The sequence below is a fragment of the Carassius gibelio genome, chromosome B15, assembly GCF_023724105.1.
Source record: "Carassius gibelio isolate Cgi1373 ecotype wild population from Czech Republic chromosome B15, carGib1.2-hapl.c, whole genome shotgun sequence".
Classification (NCBI taxonomy): Eukaryota; Metazoa; Chordata; class Actinopteri; order Cypriniformes; family Cyprinidae; genus Carassius; species Carassius gibelio.
In genome coordinates, this window is record NC_068410.1 from 2,368,284 (window position 1) to 2,390,043 (window position 21,760).

The following is a 21,760-nucleotide window of genomic DNA, read 5'->3' on the forward strand; positions in this document are numbered from 1 at the left end:
AAATTCATGCACTTGTGCAGGTTCTTAAATACCAAAGTGGTCTGCTCTAAAACACGTATAGTGTTTTCAATGCTTATTTACTTAGAGAACAATAAAGAAATGTATGCTTGTTGTCATATAACAAATGACATCATTATATAAACATCTAGCAGCAATTTGATGTCTCCTTGCTGAATTCAAATATTATTTGTTTTCTACAATGCATATAAACAGCTATTTTACCCAATATTTGCATGTTGCAATATGTTATGCTCCATGGTGATTTGCATGCCTACTATGCACTATAAATGTATATTATATTATTTAATCTTCACTAAGAAAGTATGCATTTCTAAAAAAAAAAAAAAAAAAAAATGCTTGTGTAGAATCAGATGTGCTGCTCTTTCTCTGAGCGTCTCACTCCTCTGCAGAGTGTGTTATTAGAGCTCGGCATGAGTGATTCTGACACGATCAGCGTGGAGGGTAAGCACACTAAACACATCACTTGAGAAGAACCACACTCATGCATTTTGCATGGGCCGGATGAATGGATGCTTTCACCGTATGTACAGAATAACAGATGAGTGTCAGAGGAGAAAATAGAGAGAGACGAGCTGTTTGGATTGGACCGAGTCAGTACAGCTGGAGCATCTGATGATACACTACACAACAAGCCTCTTAGCACACAATTAGTGATGCATACTATTATGTCATATTTATATACTTATGCATATATATCCAACCAAAAATGCACAATTTAATTTACCCAGTATTTGCATGTTACAGTATATTTACATTGCTTTGCATGCTTCGTATGCATTGTTTATTGTATTATAGCATGCACTCACTTTTCACTAGGACCATCACATTGTATTCTGGGATTGTTTTCTTTATGATTTATTTATTAATACTGCCTTACATTTTGGCCAAAACACAGTGCCATAGAAGCTTTCGTTATGATTCTTAGAAATGTTGGAAAGGTGGGCAGCTCACTAGGTTTTAAATGAGGTCCTGTATCAATAAAACCTGAGAAATACGGAGAGAGAAAGAGAATTTGTCACGGACAACCTTGAAGCGTTTTCATATTGTTGCATAGAAATTGCGCTGAGTTTTTATTGTCACTTGTTTTGAGCTTGAGCTGCGCTGAAGGACACGTTCAGTCCTCTTATCTGTCCGGCATCTGCTGTGTGCTGTTGAGAGGAATCAATCACGATCTGAATAATAACTAGATGAAATTCTGAAGAGTTTAGTGATCAGAACTGGAGTGATGTGGGTGTGTGTTTTAGTTTCTCTTTCCGTGTGCATCAGTGGGATTTCTTCAGCTGTTTTCGGTTCGTCTGATCGCCTCTTCTGAACAACACACAATCATTCATGGATTCTGGACCACCTGATTCACTATAGACTTCACAAACACCAGAGCTAATAATCCATGGAAATGTGTTTCTCGACACAAGCAGCGGGTCCAAACTCAGTCAAAATGTTGTGAATTTTTCATGATATTCTCTTTGGTCTCTTCTGGGCTGATGAAATATGAAAAGAGCTGAGATGCTTTTTCATCTAAAGAGTTATTTTAGAATTATTTATATACTATTTTAGTTTTAATTAATATTTTGAGTCAGCTTTTAATTTTTATATTTTTATTTTTCAATTAATGTTTCATTTTCATTTCAATTTAGTTGAATTTTAGTTTTTTTATACTTTTAATTTGTATTATTATTACTGTTTGTTTATATATATATAAAATTATTAATATATGTTCAGAAACATTCATTTCTTTTTATTTTAGTATAATATTTATTTTATTTAAAAAAAATATTTTGAATTTGTATTTTTCTTATGAGGAAAAGGTTCTCTTATCACTCTTTATATAGTTTTTAATTTATATATTTTTAGTTATTTTAATCTTAGTCAAATTTAGTTTCATTTTAGTTTTTTTGTTGTTTATCATTTTATTTTTTGTTATTATTTTTCATTATTATTACTATTAATGTTTAATAATCTTTTTATTTCAGTTTTAGTTTTAGTTATATATATATTTTTTTTTTTTTTTTTTTTTTTTTTTTTTTTACATTTATGACATTATTAAGATATTTTCCGAAACATTAATTTCTTTTTATTTTAGTATAATATTTTTTTTGTATTTACATTTTTTTTATTTTGAATTTGCATTTTTCTTATGAGGAAAATGTTCTCTTTTCACTCTTTATTTAATCTCATTGCTTTCTAATATAGATTATTTAATATGGCGTCTCACTGTTCTCCTGATGTTGATGGTGGAGTCTGTATTTCTCTTCTTTTTTTTTTTATATGGTGATGGCATCATTAAACAGGCATCGTCTCTCTCTGTTGTCATGGCTACAGGTGGCATCACTCCAGTTACCCAGAAGCCCTTGTAAAGACGAGAGATGCCCTTTTGAGATGACCGACACTGGAACAAACTTCATATCTGGTGAGTGTGAAACATTTCCTCTCATTTCTTTCTCGCTCTATTTCTAAAACCGTTTCAGATCATGATAAACGGGAACATCTGTTGTCAGGTCCCCTGTCACTGGATTTCTGGGTAATAATAGATTGGTGCATGCAGGTGAATCAGTAAAGACTGAACTAATCGATATCACCATTCTTCTCTAGTTGAGAAGATTGCTCTACAAACTTTCTGGTATATTGTGTTTTCTGAAGTTGTTTGTTTAAACATGTAAACATTGCATCATTTTATTAAATATGCATGTTGAATATGAAATATTTAATTAGATGCATATTAATTATTAACATATTAGAATTTAAGGTTTTTCCTGAAGGGATTTTGGAGTTCTCTTTTTACTTATTTACTGAAAAAAATCGAAACATCAGGGTGTGTAAACGATCACCGATTGTTCATTTACGGCCGCACCGTTCCTTTAAGAACCTGACAGCATGTACTAAAACTGATCCACACGAATTACACTCCAGCAGTTCAGCGTGTTCGTGTAGAGAGGACCGGTCTGGTGTGTTCCTGTAAACTCAGAGCGATGGTTTCTGTGGTCTGTAGCGGAGAGCAGATGGAGGTCGAAAACTATGTCTTCATATCTGAGCTGCTACCGTCTCTAATGCATTACATGCCTTTAACTGCAGAACTAATCGCTCAACCACAGGGTTTCTGAGTCGAGTCCTTGCGTTGGGAGTAAATATGTTCATCAGGGTGTGATTAAACTTGTTTGACAAGATTGCTGCCTCGAAATTTTAATGATGCAAGCAATGTCATGAAGCACCAGGATGATCCAGATGAATTGTCCTGTTTTTAGTAAAAGCATCCAACTTAGTCTAGATGTTTCATTCCTGGCATTGACATGCATTTTCCTGTCCTTTTATTGGGCTGAATGCTCAAAATCAGCATTTGTGGTTGATTTCCGTTTGTGCAAATTTTACCTTTATACAGTCTTGTTCAGAATAATAGCAGTACAATGTGACTAACCAGAATAATCAAGGTTTTTCGTATATTTTTTTATTGCTACGTGGCAAACAAGTTACCAGTAGGTTCAGTAGATTCTCAGAAAACAAATGAGACCCAGCATTCATGATATGCACGCTCTTAAGGCTGTGCAATTGGGCAATTAGTTGAATTAGTTGAAAGGGGTGTGTTCAAAAAAATAGCAGTGTGGCATTCAATCACTGAGGTCATCAATTTTGTGAAGAAACAGGTGTGAATCAGGTGGCCCCTATTTAAGGATGAAGCCAACACTTGTTGAACATGCATTTGAAAGCTGAGGAAAATGGGTCGTTCAAGACATTGTTCAGAAGAACAGCGTACTTTGATTAAAAAGTTGATTAGAGAGGGGAAAACCTATAAAGAGGTGCAAAAAATGATAGGCTGTTCAGCTAAAATGATCTCCAATGCCTTAAAATGGAGAGCAAATCCAGAGAGACGTGGAAGAAAACGGAAGACAACCATCAAAATGGATAGAAGAATAACCAGAATGGCAAAGGCTCAGCCAATGATCACCTCCAGGATGATCAAAGACAGTCTGGAGTTACCTGTAAGTACTGTGACAGTTAGAAGACGTCTGTGTGAAGCTAATCTATTTTCAAGAATCCCCCGCAAAGTCCCTCTCTTAAAAAAAAGGCATGTGCAGAAGAGGTTACAATTTGCCAAAGAACACATCAACTGGCCTAAAGAGAAATGGAGGAACATTTTGTGGACTGATGAGGGTAAAATTGTTATTTTTGGGTCCAAGGGCCACAGGCAGTTTGTGAGACGACCCCCAAACTCTGAATTCAAGCCACAGTACACAGTGAAGACAGTGAAGCATGGAGGTGCAAGCATCATGATATGGGCATGTTTCTCCTACTATGGTGTTGGGCCTATTTATCGCATACCAGGGATCATGGATCAGTTTGCATATGTTAAAATACTTGAAGAGGTCATGTTGCCCTATGCTGAAGAGGACATGCCCTTGAAATGGTTGTTTCAACAAGACAATGACCCAAAACACACTAGTAAACGGGCAAAGTCTTGGTTCCAAACCAACAAAATTAATGTTATGGAGTGGCCAGCCCAATCTCCAGACCTTAATCCAATTGAGAACTTGTGGGGTGATATCAAAAATGCTGTTTCTGAAGCAAAACCAAGAAATGTGAATGAATTGTGGAATGTTGTTAAAGAATCATGGAGTGGAATAACAGCTGAGAGGTGCCACAAGTTGGTTGACTCCATGCCACACAGATGTCAAGCAGTTTTAAAAAACTGTGGTCATACAACTAAATAATAGTTTAGTGATTCACAGGATTGCTAAATCCCAGAAAAAAAAAATGTTTGTACAAAATAGTTTTGAGTTTGTACAGTCAAAGGTAGACACTGCTATTTTTTTGAACACACCCCTTTCAACTAATTGCCCAATTGCACAGCCTTAAGAGCGTGCATATCATGAATGCTGGGTCTTGTTTGTTTTCTGAGAATCTACTGAACCTACTGGTAACTTGTTTGCCACGTAGCAATAAAAAATATACTAAAAACCTTGATTATTCTGGTTAGTCACATTGTACTGCTATTATTTTGAACAAGACTGTATGTCCCGATTGGTTATTTTTAATGCAAAGTCCCATGCTATGTTCTTGTTTGATTAGATGTTATTTTTAACTACGAAATACATGACATCGCACCTTTAAATTGGGCTTTGAAGGCTCATGTTTCATGGGGTTCAACATTGGACGCTCAGTTTTTCAGGAGCTTTGGTTCCTGATTTATTTTTCATATTCTTTTTTTTTTCTCATATGCATTTTTTTTTTTTTTTTTTAAAACAACATTACAAACTCTGACTTGAAGAAAAAACTTAAAAAATGACAAAGACTGTACTCATTGGCTTTAATAAGGGAAAAACTAAAATCTCATGATTGAGAATAATGGAAAAAAAGTTTTTCTTCAGTGAAGAAACTAAATATATTGAATATTTCTAGCAATATCTCTCTCTATACACACACACTTGAAGTAGTTAGAGAGCGTAAAGAGACATGATTCATTATTTTGGCTCGATTAAATTGTGACTCCGATTGGTGGAGATTTCTCTGCAGAATTATGAGTAATGTATTATCAACTGTTTAGCACAATTATTTATCAAATAAGTTAAAATAGTGCATGCTAATGGCTTCAACTGAAGCATATATTATTGATTAACAACCTTGCAGCTCACAGTAATTCTGTCCTTGAAGGTTTATAAGTTATCATTAAAAATGTATATCTCCCCTATGGGGATTATGCATGGGATTATACTTCCTTAGCATTTATGTTAATCACAGATCCAACAGATGTTTGATTGGTTGCTATCAGAAACCACTCCACCAATGGCATGCATTGATTGGCTAATCCAATGCTCTGTTTGACCAATCAGAATTCCTCAGGGGTCACTTCTGCAGGATCCAATTAAAGCACATTTACAGCAGACGTGATGAAGATTTGACTCCATCAAATAATCTTCATCAATAAAAGATCTTTTGCTTCGGCAAAAACATGTTGCATTAGCTTCTTCTAGACTGGCAGGTCGTCTTTATCCTGTGATATCAGCGATCGTGGCTAATGCCTTCAAAGCATCCGCAGCGTTAAGCACCGCTCTCATCTGACGGAGAGGATGATGTTTAAGCAGACAGACGTTTGTTACTTCCTGCACCAGTCATGAAGTATTCATTACCGGCTTCAAGGCGTAACGCTTCTTGTATTATTCATGGAGAAGGTTCATGGGTTTACTCTGCAGAATACTGTGGTTTATGTGCTCGTCAAGGTGATGGAGGCAATCATGTATGTGCATGCATTATCAGCTTGATGAAGAGATGCCAGAGACATGCAAACATTACAAACCAGCGGTTATAGTTTTGAGGAGGTCTTGAAGTGTGCTACGTTTAGTAATACATTATCTTTCTGGTGCACTAGTACGAATTAAGTTGACTTTAAAAGTATCGGTCAAATTTCCAAGTGATGCAACTTTACTTACTGATGCAATATCTGTTATTCTATTTCAAAGCATGCATTATATTTATCTTTCGAGTTCACTAGTAGTTTTCCACAGTATTTGACAAGTTTACTGTTACACTTGCAATCTCTGTCACATTTACTGATGCATCTATCATTTTGTTTTAATTATACCCGGTGAGTTTAAATTAACTAGTAGTTTTCTCCATGTTTCTCAAGCTGACTATAATAGTTTTGGTAAAATGTATCTATTGAGTTTTCTAGTAGTGTGTGAGAGGTTTAATTCTACATTATCTGTCAGGTTTAGTACAATATTACCTACCAATCGTACCATTAATGTTAGTACCGTTAGTAACATCCAGAGACCAAGTGCTCAAATCCTTATAAATATGAGCGAACTGGGATTTGATTGATATCGCAGCTAAAAGCTTTCCCGCTGTGCTGCCAAAACTGTAAATCTGAGGGCCATTTTCTTGGTGTCAGGTTTTGCTTGTAGTGTTCGTTCCTTTCAATGCAACACTGTGGACATTCAGCTCCATTTGACACAACAGAAACTAGTAGTAACAGTACTTATACAGCCTTTACAAGATGTTTCATAAAACTGTGCAACCCAAATGTAAGGAAATTTGACATGCACATACATATTACATTTATGCCTAATATGCATCACAAATAGGAGCATTGCTGCTTGCACCTGGATGTATTTAACAGGATTATGCAGCTAATCTTGTAAACACGCTTCTCTTGAAGACAGTATACACTCAGCCAATCATTATCGCAAAATAAACCCCCTCAGTATCCCAAAAAAGGCCTTATGCTTTGAAATAATAACTGTCTGACTGTGTAGTATCCCTTAAAGAGCAAGAATTTGATATTAAACATAGTGGAACAGATTTTTGAAAGACTTTTTATTCATTATATTCTGTATATTGCACTGAATTACATTAAAGGACAATATTTGCCACCTTAAATTGATTTCCAGGGCATTTTACATCTTTAATTACCTATTCGGATACATGCATCATCTGTAATGTCTTTTAATTCTTCCATGTAATCAATAAATTTGTTTAGAATGAGACGCTATGTTGTCACCAATCAAATAAAATCAGTATCAACAAAATAAAACATTTTGCTCTAGTGGTGCAGAAGCTGGATTCTATGAGATTCATAGTTTAAAAATAACGTCATGAATATTTGAGCAGGAAATGATTTTGGAATAAAATTAAATGTTATTTAGGATCAGGTGACATCGTAATGAGTGAGTCATTGAATCATTCATTCAACTCATTCGTTCAAACAGCTGGTTCACTCAGGAACAGAGCTAGTGATCATCTTATGAATGAATCAGTGAATCGTTTGATTAGTTCAAAACTCTGATTCATTCGGGGACAGAGCTAGTGATCATCTTATGAATGAATCAGTGAATCGTTTGATTAGTTCAAAACTCTGATTCATTCGGGGACAGAGCTAGTGATCATCTTATGAATGAATCAGTGAATCGTTTGATTAGTTCAAAACTCTGATTCATTCGGGAACAGAGCTAGTGATCATCTTATGAATGAATCAGTGAATCGTTTGATAAGTTCAAAACTCTGATTCATTCGGGAACAGAGCTAGTGATCATCTTATGAATGAATCAGTGAATCGTTTGATTAGTTCAAAACTCTGATTCATTCGGGAACAGAGCTAGTGATCATCTTATGAATGAATCAGTGAATCGTTTGATTAGTTCAAAACTCTGATTCATTCGGGAACAGAGCTAGTGATCATCTTATGAATGAATCAGTGAATCGTTTGATTAGTTCAAAACTCTGATTCATTCGGGAACAGAGCTAGTGATCATCTTATGAATGAATCAGTGAATCGTTTGATTAGTTCAAAACTCTGATTCATTCGGGAACAGAGCTAGTGATCATCTTATGAATGAATCAGTGAATCGTTTGATTAGTTCAAAACTCTGATTCATTCGGGAACAGAGCTAGTGATCATCTTATGAATGAATCAGTGAATCGTTTGATTAGTTCAAAACTCTGATTCATTCGGGAACAGAGCTAGTGATCATCTTATGAATGAATCAGTGAATCGTTTGATTAGTTCAAAACTCTGATTCATTCGGGAACAGAGCTAGTGGTCATCTTATGAATGAATCAGGGAATCGTTTGATTTAGGGATGTCAAATTTCGATTATTTCCATGATCGATCGTCGTTTAAATTAACGATCAATTAATCGATTAATCGTTAACCATAATACTGCAAAATGAGTCTATTGTAGGCACGCAGTCAGCGGTATGACAGGATGTGCAAAAGCCACACACACACACAAAACGCTTTCTCACTTGAATTAAAGAGGTTTTAGTCTGAATAAAATGCTAGTAGCAGGATTATAAAATGAATAGATGCGATTATGATCATTTGATAAAATGAAGAGAGCGCGCCATACTTTTGAGGTCATTTTACTTTGTTGACAGTTTCCAATCCCGCACGGAGAACGCTGAACGCGCCTCTTTAAATGGTTTTGTGGTGCTCGTTGTTGTATTTTAAAGCACAATTGCAATGTTTTCAACTGACATTATTGTATAAAATTATCCGAAATGTGGAGCGCGTGTGACTGCGCTGCACATTAAGTGAACTACATCGGCGCTGCTGCACCAAAACACAGTTGCTCACATTAATTTGATCCTGCTGGATTCTGTCCTAGAAAATGTCAGATTTTTAAAAATCCGGCATACAGCGCATTAGATCGTGACAGTTCATGCGTGCAGACGAGGATGAGCGAGCGCGGCTTTGGCTAGATTTATTTGGAGGTTATTGCTCATGTCTCATTCGGCACAAATCGAAATGTTTCCATATTCGCAATGTATTTGAATGTTAAACTATTATTTATAATGTAAACTAGGCTTGTACTTAAAACGCATTCGCATATAGACGGAAAAGACGATCCTCTTCATATGAGCAAAAACGTCCTTGGCATAACAGCAGAGTGGACCGGTATAATACGGTCTATTTAAACTGACCAGTGTAACCTTTTAATGTTTAGTTGACATTTTATTTTGATAATGAACAGACTGCGATGTAAGTTTGAATCGCTAGAATATACGTGTGCAGCAGGCTCCGGGGCGATCGAAACAGCTGAGACATTAAAAAATATATATATTTTCCGCAAAAGTGTTTACTTTCATTTGTGCACACTCACAATAAAAACAGAAGGTTTGTGCTCTTGTAAAATAAAGCAAACAAACAGAATGCGTTGTCATCCTTTTTTTTTTTTTTGTGAACTTATGGAGCGCCCACACTTCTGTTTTAAATCCGTTAATCTTAATTAGCCTATTTAAGTCGGATATATTTCGCATAGCCTATTTAAAAAAAAAAAAAAAACATGAAAACAAATTGTTATTTTTATGTTGGGCCTATTACTTAGTAGGCTATAAATTTTCCTTAAAGCATCCCATTTTGTCCCAGGGCTTAGAGCCCTAGTCAGGTCCATGCAGAAACTTGTGAACGATGCTCGGCGTCACCGTTTAGTGACAGCAGTGATAGCTCCAGGAATGTGTCGGTCACAGCGCCTATTAATCGCTGTTTTGAATCCAGCAATTATTTATTTAGAAATGATAAGATCTGATTATGACAAGTGTGGTATAAAAGCTTTGTTTATTAGAGGAATAATAGGTTAACTGGAAAATGTTAGATCGCGACCATGCTTTTGGACCCCATAGTCTTCATTTACGCGGCTTTGTTCTGGTTTGCCGGTTGGTCACGAATTTCCACAAATTCAGTATATTTAGGCATTGTTTCTTTTCCTAAATCTTCATAGTCTAACCCTCTAATTTCCCAGGTTTATTTTATTATCTTTCGCTTTTAATAACTGTTTTCGCATCTCTTACTGTGGTAAACATGGGAAGGGAAATTAAAGATTTCATGAATTAAGAATTCGTTCGATTTATTAATTTGTTCCCTTATTTCACTTAAATCATGGGTTATTTAGGGAACAAAATTAATGAAACATGGACAATTGCCACATTAATAATTCGTAGGAATGAATTAACAAGTTGTAGGAATGAATAGACTACCTGTCCTGTCACTGTGTCCCGCAGCCCTGCAAAGCGCACGATATAAAACAGTTATATGATGAAATGATTAGTAACTACATTTCTATTGCATTTAATGTTGAAGAACTTTTATGTTGTTTCTATTTTAATGTACTTTAAAGTTTAAATCACATTAAAAGCTTAATTTGTACATTGTGAATGAATGATGATGCTTTTATATATCGTCACCGTCACTCACAGCCGCTCGCACGTGTTGAGTGCGCATGAGCCTCACGCAGCCCAACATTGAATCGGTTAACCGACCATCAATAGCCTTAATCGATTGCATCTCTTATCGACAATTAATCAATCATCGATTAATCGTTGACATCCCTAGTTTGATTAGTTCAAAACTCTGATTCATTTGGGAACAATGCTAGTTATCATCTTATGAATGAATCAGTGAATCGTTTGATTAGTTCAAAACTCTGATTCATTCGGGAACAGAGCTAGTGATCATCTTATGAATGAATCAGTGAATCGTTTGATTAGTTCAAAACTCTGATTCATTCGGGAACAGAGCTAGTGATCCTCTTTTGAATGAATCAGTGAATCGTTTGATTAGTTCAAAACTCTGATTCATACGGGAACAGAGCTAGTGATCATCTTATGAATGAATCAGTGAATCGTTTGATTAGTTCAAAACTCTGATTCATTTGGGAACAGAGCTAGTGATCATCTTATGAATGAATCAGTGAATCGTTTGATTAGTTCAAAACTCTGATTCATTCGGGAACAGAGCTAGTGATCCTCTTATGAATGAATCAGTGAATCGTTTGATTAGTTCAAAACTCTTATTCATTCGGGAACAGAGCTAGTGATCCTCTTATGAATGAATCAGTGAATCGTTTGATTAGTTCAAAACTCTGATTCATTCAGGAACAGAGCTAGTGATCATCTTATGAATGAATCAGTGAATCGGTTGATTAGTTCAAAACTCTGATTCATTCAGGAACAAAACATTACTGTGTGTTAACTGGAGCTGCTCAATGTATTTTGAGAATATCTCTTAGACTATTAACTTCGTTTAATGAACAGTTATACGAAATCAGTTTTTATATGAAATGATACTTTACATATGAAACTTAAACTGCCTGTAGGAGGAGTCAAGTCACTGCTTTAATGAGTGAGTCATTGAATCATTCATTCCACTGATTCGTTCAGATAGCTGATTTATTCAGGAACGAATCAACTGAGTGTCTTACCAATGGATCATTGATTCGTTCAAAACTCTGATTCTTTTAGGAATTAAATACCACTGTGTGTTGGTCACTGAAATTCTGTTTGGATATATTTTAACTGGCAAAATAGAGCAGAAATAGAAGATTTTCACAATATACGCACAATATTAAATAATTGATTTTATACAACAGTCCACTAAATAATATCACGTGCAATCATCCTAATACAGTATTCAGAAAAAAAATAGGGTTTCTCAGCAGGATTACAATTTTGTGTGTGTCTATTGACTTGTTTTATAATAGGAACTGTAGTAATTATAGTATTTGACATATGTATATCCCATGATGAATTTCTAAGGGTTGAACAAAGGGTGGAAGTTTAAAAGCAAATGGTTGTGTGCTGCTGTCAAGCTGTCAATCAAACGCTCCAGCAGCGAATCACTTCTGCTAGTCTGTGTTGTTAATTATAGCAATCAAACCCCATTAAATGTTGAAAACACAGTTTTCAGCATTTATAAAAGACAGAAGTCAAAAGTATCTGATTAACTCTATTTGAATTTGTGTCCTGATTAGCCGTGCAGCAGGACTCTTTCTGTCTGGCCCTGTAGGGGTCACAGTTTCAAACACTTCATCTTCATTACAAGACAATCAGAATTAACTACGCATGAGAAAAATGACTAATTATCACCTGCTGACTTGCTCAGTGTCATTAATCCTCTCTTTGATTCGGTGCTGTTGTTGTTCTGTTTTTAAATATGTATGTGCATTTATGTTCTATGAAACATTTACTTTCATATTCCAGATACATGATCGGTAGCTCAAGCCCTTATGTTGCAGGTCAATACATTTTTTACATTTTGTGACTTTTTTTCTTATTTAATGTCTCATTTAAAGTTATAAGACATATTTCTTGGCATATTTATGACTTTATCTCATTTTGAGATTTTTCATGTCACAAGTGACTTTTTATATCAAGTTCAAATTCTTAAATCATAATTTTGGCATAGCATGTCATCTTTTCGACTCATAACTGACTTTATGTCATTTATTACTTTTTTATCATAATTCTAAGCATACCATAAGTTTGGCTTTGTATCTCATAAATATTATTTAGTAATTTATCATTATGACTGTAAATACCGACTTTATCTCATAATTATATATAAGTACTGTTTGTCATAATTGTAACTTTCTGTCAATTATAACTTTTTCTTATAATTATGATTTACTATTTCATAATTCCGATTGTCTTGCAATTACGACTTTCATCTAATAATTATGACTTAGTATCTCATAATCTTGACTTCGTCATAATTAAATTTTTATCTCAAAATTATGAATTAGTTGGTCATCATTCATCATTTCTTGCCACAGATCTTATTATAATTATGCCTAAGTTTGACTTTTTATCTCATAATTATGACAGTATGTGATAACATTGACTTTTTCATAATTATGGCATTTATCTTTTTGTAAGTCAATGTTATAACATACTGCCATAATTATGAGATAATCATAATTTTTACAAAGTTGAAATTATGAGATAAAAAGTCAAACTTATAATTATAATAAGATCTGTGGCAATAAATGATGAATGATGACCAACTAATTCATAATTATGAGATAAAAAGATAATTATGACGAAGTCGAGATTATGAGATACTAAGTCATAATTATTAGATGAAAGTCGTAATTTCAAGACAATCGAAATTATGAAGTAGTAAATCATAATTATGAGAAAAATGTATAATTGACAGAAAGTTACAATTATGACAAACAGCACTTATATATAATTATGAGATAAAGTCGGTATTTACAGTCATAATGATAAATTACTAAGTAATATTTATGAGATACAAAGCCAAACTTATGGTATGCTTAGAATTATGATAAAAAAGTAATAATTGACATGAAGTCAGTTATGAGTCGAAAAGATGACATGCTATGCCAAAATTATGATTTAAGAATTCGAACTTGATATAAAAAGTCACTCGTGACACGAAAAATCAAAATGAGATAAAGTCATAAATATAACAAAAATTGGGCCTGTTATAATTGGCTTTGTCATCATTTTTACTTTTTATCTCATAATTATGTTCAAATAACTTTCAACTTTCAAATATGAACTTTATGTCTCAATTACCAAAGCATGACTTTTTTTTCTTATATGGCGGATATTGACTTCCATAACACTATGAATTACTGCTCTTCGCTAAAATAATTTTGTGACACTTTGATATGTTGTGAAATGTGCATACAAAATAAAAACATTTTTAATGCATTTTACGTCATTTTCTCAATTACCTTCTTTGGGAATGTACGTTTACATGCATGCATTTTTATGGGTTAATGCATATTAATGCATAAGAGCGTCCCGAATCAGTCACTTACCAGCTCCTTTTCTAGTTTAGGGTTTGTAGCAGAGCTGTTGTGTCCCTAAGCCGTCTAAAGACTGGCCTTAAAAAACTTTGATTTTAAACATTAATCTTGATAGCCATCTATAATATACAAGGTCTTCTGATGTGCCACTTACGATTCAATCTACAGCATGTCCCTGTAAAATGCAACATGACTGCAGGTGTCGCCTCGCTCTGTCAGATGGAGACCCGTGTGTCGCAGGTGAGAGGTGACTGAGGTGCAGGTGTGTGGTTCCTCTGATGAAAACACAGGTCATGTGACAGGTGGGCTGGCAGCTGGCCATATGAACACAAACCGAGCTGATCGCTAACGCTGCAGGGGGCTCTCATCTTTCAAAACAGCATTAAACAGCTTGATTTCACTTCCAGGGAAAGTGTTAGGGAGAGAATGTGTGCCACTCGTAGCAAAATGAGTGTGAGAAATCATATTACTCAGAATGGCAGCTATAAGAACTGGTGCTGTTTTTATATTGTAGTATTTATTCATGTTTTAAAATAGCTTTTGTTTTTATATTTTCAGTTCAGATATATATATATAAGCCTGCATTTATTTGATCAAAAATACAGAAAAAAATTGAATATTGTGAAATATTATTACAACTTAAAATGAATTGTTTTCTATTTGAATATTCGTCCAAAAAATAATTTATTCCTGTGATGCAAAGCTGAATTTTCAGCATCATTCCTCCAGCCTTCAGTGTCACATGTAACATCAGTCGATCACATGATCATTTAGAAATCATTCTAATATTCTGATTTATTATGAGTGTTGGAAACAGTTCTGCTGTCTGATATATTTGATCAATAAAAGGTTAAAAAGAACTGCATTTATTCAAAAAAAAATTCTAATAATATATATTCTAATAATAAATTTTCTTTACTATCACTTTTTATCAATTTAACACATCCTTGCTGAATAAAAGTATTGATTTTATTTAAAAGATAAGAAAGAAAAAAAATTACTGACCCCAAATTACTGACCATTAGTGTATATTGTTATTACTAAATATTTATATTTTAAAAACATAGCTTCTTTTTTTTTTACTTTTTATTCATCAAAGTATCCTAAAAAAGTATCACATGTTCTGAAACAATATTAAGCAGCAGAACTGTTTCCAACTTTGATAATGAATCATCATATTAGAATGATTTCTAAAGGATCATGTGATAATGATCCGAAAAATTCAGCTTTGTATCACGGAAATAAATGATCATTTAAAGTATAATAAATGTAAAAACAATTATTTTAAATTGTAATTATATACCACAATATTATTTTTTTTTCTGTATTTTTGATCAAATAAATGCAGGCTTGATGAGCAGAAGAATCTTCTTTCAAAAACTCTAAAAATGTTTCCAAACTTTTGGTCTGTACTGTATATATATATATTATTATAATTTTTTATTTTTATTTATTTATTTTTTTTTTTTAAACACCAACATTTTCTGTCAATTTAACTGTTGATTTGTTGAAATTTCCTCAGTCAAGTACTGTCAAAAATATGACAAATTAAAGGCATATCAAAAGTGAAAGGCATTTATAATGTTACAAAAGATTTCCATTTCAAATAAATGCTGATCTTTTGAATTCTTTCTATTCATCTGTGAATCCTGAAAAATTAAATGCATCACATTTTCCAAGAAAATATTGTGCAGTACAGCTGTTTTCAACACTGATAATAATCAGAAATGAGCAGTAAATCAGTATATTATTCTGATTATTCTGAAGATCATGTGACACTGAAGACTGGAGGAATGATGCTGAAAATACAGATTCGATCGCAGCAATCATTTTTACACATAAATTGTAATAATCTTTCCAGTTTTTACAGTATTTTTAATGGCATAACTGCAGCCTCGCTCAGCAGAAGACACTGATTAAGATGCATTATCAAGAGTGGACTGACTTGTCTTTAAATGACTTTTATTTTGCTCCCCTCCAACATCCTGCCACACAGAGACGCTTTACACAGTCTTATCAGTTCCCAGTGGATAAAATTAAGTCTCAGCCTTCACTTTTCTCTTGTCAATTAGTCTGTTTCGCTCTAAAATACGTCAAATGGCATTTCGTATGGAAGGCATTGATTTCTTTAGGTCATTTGGTGTCTTTGTGAATCCTGCGCTCAGTGATCACAGTCCAGATGAAGCTCCAGAAACCCCAACCCAACATCATTAGAGATGTCTCACTTCTGGGTGTCATTTAACAGGTTTTATTTCACACTATTGCTGAGTCTTGCTGCGGTATTTCATCATGCTGGCGTTAATGCTGACTCTGTATGTTCAGGAGGTGGTCCGGCTCGCTTTCCGAATGTCATGTGCTAACTAACCCAACACAAATGTGTTAAATGTGCAGCGACTCGCGGATGATTACGGACTCCTTCACCAGCTGTCGACTCCTCCTAATTACAGCTCTGACATCAATGACAGCAGATCTCAGAAAGTGTAGCGGAGGAAATTGCACAAATACAGAACGGGAGGTGGAGCTGCTTTTCTGGATGGATGAACGTCTGCTTATGTGTTACTGATGTAATTCCTGTGGGCCGGAGTGAGCAAGCCAGCTTCATGTAAACAGTGCTTTACGGGAGTTACATCACGGCTCTTGCATGTGCCTTTCTGATAACCAAGCAAATGTTCTTTTCTTTTCTCAGAACTGTATTTAATGTTTGAATTCTAGTCACATTTTATGTGCATTGTACAAATTAAAAATATCATTCACCGCAAAAAATGTATTTATGGTTTATTTGAATAGGGACATTAACAATATATATTTAAAGATAAAACTGCAAAGAACAGCCATCCTTTACATGCAACATAGTGTTAAGCAAGAGATAATTTAAATAATAACAATTCTGTCATCATTTACTGATCCAAGCCTCTGACTTCAAAAGTTAAATTTTTTTTTTATATATATATATATATATATATATATATATATATATATATATATATATATATATATATATATATATAATGTAAAACGATAAATAATAATATTTAAGAGTTTGTCAGTGCACTGCTTAATGTTTGCTTCTTATCCCTGTTCTTCCAGGACGAGTGTAGCCAGTCAGGCTTGATTGGAAAATAAAAGAAAACTGAGAGACAGAGACAAAAAAAAAGTGAGATAGAGACACAACATCAGCATATGTGTCAGGATACAAGGGATAAACTTTAAATGAAATGTTTTAAATTAGTTTTTTTGTTTTTGTATATTTTAAACAAGGTAAATCTTTCTGATTTATTAAAATAAAGAGTCACATACATGGATTTTTCTGGGCTAAGCCCCGGATCTCCACTCACCCTAGAACCACCCCTGCTTATGACAACAAACTGTTAGAAGAAAGGGATCATTGGGGTTCTATATAGAACCATAGGGTTCTTTACTCAACTCCAAAGAACATTTTATGTTAAAAAGGTTCTATAATGACAAGAAAGAACCCTTTTGGCACAAAGGGTTCATCTCTTGAATTTTGTGATCATTCACATGCATTCATAAATGCATTTGAATACACCGAATAATGCAGTGAAAGAACGCACTCAAAATGCACACGCGCACAAGTATGACTTCATCATGTAACTTTACATTAGCCTAGATGCGTGCACTTTTTAGGCACGATCTGTTTAGTTTTTTAATATACTTGATACTGTTAAAGGCACATCATTAAAACAAAAAATACGAGTTCACATTTCACACCTAAACAAGCGTGGAAAACGTAAGTATAACTAGCTACTAAATTAGTTAAAAATGCCTATCCATATACAGCTATGATCTGCGAACCCCAAACTGATTCAAATGATTCGCGATCCTCCAACTGACTCAAATGATTCGCGATCCCGCTATACGAACTCCCGAAGTTATTCAAATGATTCGCGATCCCCATATTGACTCAAATGATTCGCGATCCCGCTACGAACTCCCGAACTGACTCAAGTGATTCGCGATCCCCAAATTGACTCAAATGATTCGCGATCCCGCTACGAACTCCCGAACTGACTCAAATGATTCGCGATCCCCAAATTGACTCAAATGATTCGCGATCCCGCTACGAACTCCCGAACTGACTCAAATGATTCGTGATCCTGCTACGAACTCCCGAACTGACTCAAGTGATTCGCGATCCCCAAATTGACTCAAATGATTCGCGATCCCGCTACGAACTCCCGAACTGACTCAAATGATTCGCGATCCCCAAATTGACTCAAATGATTCGCGATCCCGCTACGAACTCCCGAATTGACTCAAATGATTCGCGATCCCCAAATTGACTCAAATGATTCGCGATCCCGCAATGAACTCCCGAATTGACTCAAATGATTCGCGATCCCCAAATTGACTCAAATGATTCGCGATCCCGCAATGAACTCCCGAATTGACTCAAATGATTCGCGATCCCCAAATTGACTCAAATGATTCGCGATCCCGCAATGAACTCCCGAATTGACTCAAATGATTTGCGATCCCAATACAATAGACATAATGCTATCGAGAGAAATAAACAGCAGATGTTCATGTTAACAACTTCTTTAACTTAAGGAAACGCTGCTAATACAGATACATTTGTTAATAAAGTAAAAAAAATAAAAGATCCACTTGAAACTCTCTGCTCATCATGACAGGACCTGCATCAGTGAGCTGCGTCTCGGGCCGATGACGTCACTTCCATGGAGGCATGTTGTACACGCCCCCGTCCCTTGACTCCGCCCCCACGTCAAAACAGTGCCACAAAGAGAGACGAGTAGAAAAGTGAAGCGCAAAGGAAAAACGGTATCGCAAGCTCAAACTAGACTGACAAGCAAAATAAAAGCAGCGTTGCAAATAAATTAATAGATATGACCATGGAAAATTTTTATTGCAAAATCATTGCTTTCGCGCTGTTTCATTTGTTTTGCAATTCTTAATTTTTGTTTGCAAAAATCAAATGTATTTTCCTCACTACTTTTAATAAAATGTTTTAAATTTGTTTTTGTATATTTTAAACAAGGTAAATCTTTCTGATTTATTAAAATAAAAAGTCACATGCATGGATTTTTCTGGGCTAAGCCCCGGATCTCCACTCACCCTAGAACCACCCCTGGTTCTGTCTAAATGTTAATTGTTTTCAAACTCAATTCGGATGCAGTTATTCTGGCTTTCTGGATGCTCTCAGCAAGTGTGCGTGTGTGTGTGTAGACAGCACATCTCATCTGCTGAGAGAGCTCAGGTATAGATGAGACAGAGGGACGGCTCGCTGTCACCACCAGACTCAACCAATTCAATTCACTGTGATAAGACTGAAGAAACAGGCAGAAATGAGCTTCTCCTTCTTCCAGAGTATCTCGTTAGTTTTACAGCACGTTGATGGAAAAGCTTCAAGGAGAGCCGTGGTGTACATGTCCTCAGAAGAGTAAAAATAGCCTTGATCATTTGTCATGAAACAGTGAGTCCTTTGACGCTCGGAGCTGAAGCCAGCAGTCGCTCTGTTCATTGCTAAATCAGCAGCACGTATGAACAGCCTGAGCTAGTCTGCTAGCAGAGCTAAAGATCTGCCAAACACACCGCTGTAGATTCATCTCAACCACACTGAACCCATCCTAAAACATCTTACAGGTGATCCAATCACAAGTGTTCATCTGAGACACCGTATTTCTATTTGCCATATTCTTTAGATGTTAATATCATGTGCAAACAGGGACTTGCATGGTTTCTAACTGGTTGAAGCTGGTCAGAACTAGTTTAGGTGGTTATTTGAGTTTGTTAAACATGTTTCTAGATGCTAAATTAAAGTGGATTACCATCTTATGTCAGAAGGGAAGGTCTCACAAAAAAAAGACATACTATTATAGTTTTTATTAATATTTTGAATAGTATTTAATGTTTTTTATTTTTATTTTGTTGTATTTTTGTCATAATTAAGCTTTTTTAATTTAATTTAATTTTACATTTTATTTTATTTTATATTTTATTTTATTTTTTCATCGTTACATGACCACTATGTATTGTTAGAAAACCATTACATATATTAGAAACTATTATATTTCTTGTTAATATTTTGTATGTTTTAGTTTTTATTTTCCATTTACAAATCTAATTGAAATGTAAAAGTTTTAGGGATTTTGTTATTTCTGTCGTTTTTTTCGTTATTGTTTTCTCCATTTTCATAAATTTTGTTGTGCGTTTTGTCAGTTTTATTATTTTAAGATAATTTAAAAAATTGATAAATAAACTTTTTTTTTATTTTAATTTCAGTAAACTTTATAATATATTTAGTATATTTATAATTTACTCCATCGAGTTGAATTAACCAAAATAAAATGTTTAATACTGTTAAAACTTTGTATATATATATATATATATATATATATATATATATATATATATATATATATATATATACATATATATATATATATATATATATATATACATATATATATATATATATATATATATATATATATATATATATATATATATATTATAGCATATATTCTTTCCGTTAAAGATAATTTTATTTAAAGCGATTTTTTTATGGTTTTACTTTTAGTTAACTATTATTACAGCCTTATGCTACTTTACAGATGAAGCAGATGTTCAATTCAGGTTGTTTTCATGTTAATTATTTGATGAAGAGCCATGAAACCTTTCTGAAACCGCCTGTGCCAGAGGATATGAACGCTGAAATATTTTCACGGTGAATTTCCAGCATTATGTTGAGGTCACACAGGGTTTATATGGGGGTTTTTTTCTGTGCTATTTTGGCCCGTTGTAGAGGTTTTAAGTGCAGTATTTTCCAGAGCGCGTCAGATTGCATCTGGAGCACCAGTTATCACTGCAGAATGCTGTCATTTTTTCCTTCCTCTGCGCTGCAGGCGCTTTTAAACGGATGTGTTGTTATTTTCATTTGGTTTCCAGAAGCCTCTGTTCCATCGCTCCTACGTTCGGCTACCTCTGCTGTTGCTATCATTAGCATTGGGCTAACACCGCGGGCGTCCTGACTCAGTTCAATCTGCTGTTTCGGGGCCCAGAGCCAGTCAGATTCCTCATCTAAACACCGCAGGATGCCAGCTAAAGACAGATCACAACAGATTCTGCTTGTGTGAGATTAACTCCAAGCGGCCGTGTTAACGTGTTGTTTCTGGGAAGATGCAGCACTGGACGTAAAATACACCTGCTCTGGACTGACAGATACTGCAGATTAAACTGGAAGAGGGACATAACATTGTGCAAATTCAGTGAGATCATGACTGGACTGTGTTTGGATCACGTTTGGAGACTTTTCTGCTCATCAAGGCTGCGTTTATTTGATCAAAAATACAGTAAAATCAGTAATATTATCAAATATTATTAGAATTTAAAATAACTGTTTTCTATTTGAATACATTTTAAATTTGTAATTTATTTTTTTGTTGGAAAGCCGAATTGTCTGCGATTACTCCAGTCTTCATTGTTCTAAAAAAAAAAAAAAAAAAAAAAACCTCGGTGCTGTAGAGATGAGGTGTTTTATTCTGGTGTAAACTGTATTGATCCAAGCTGATCAGATTGTCAGATTCTGCTGGATCGAATCAAATGGTTTAAGACATTGAAAATCCCTGAGTACATCCCTCACACTGAGCTAGTTAATACGGATACAGGATGAACATCTGGACTTACTTCATATATTATAAAAATCACTGACCTCTGTCTAT

General features: G+C 34.5%; 1 protein-coding gene across 2 annotated transcripts in view; it reads left to right on the plus strand.

The window, feature by feature from the left end:
* LOC127972095 (leucine-rich repeat and fibronectin type III domain-containing protein 1-like) overlaps window positions 1–21,760 on the plus strand; it is a 113,293-nt gene that overhangs the window by 67,987 nt on the left and 23,546 nt on the right. For both annotated transcript variants that reach the window (XM_052575380.1, XM_052575381.1), the window contains exon 2: window positions 2,341–2,428. The gene's annotated coding sequence lies outside the window, so the exon portion shown is untranslated. The remainder of the gene's footprint in view (window positions 1–2,340; window positions 2,429–21,760) is intronic.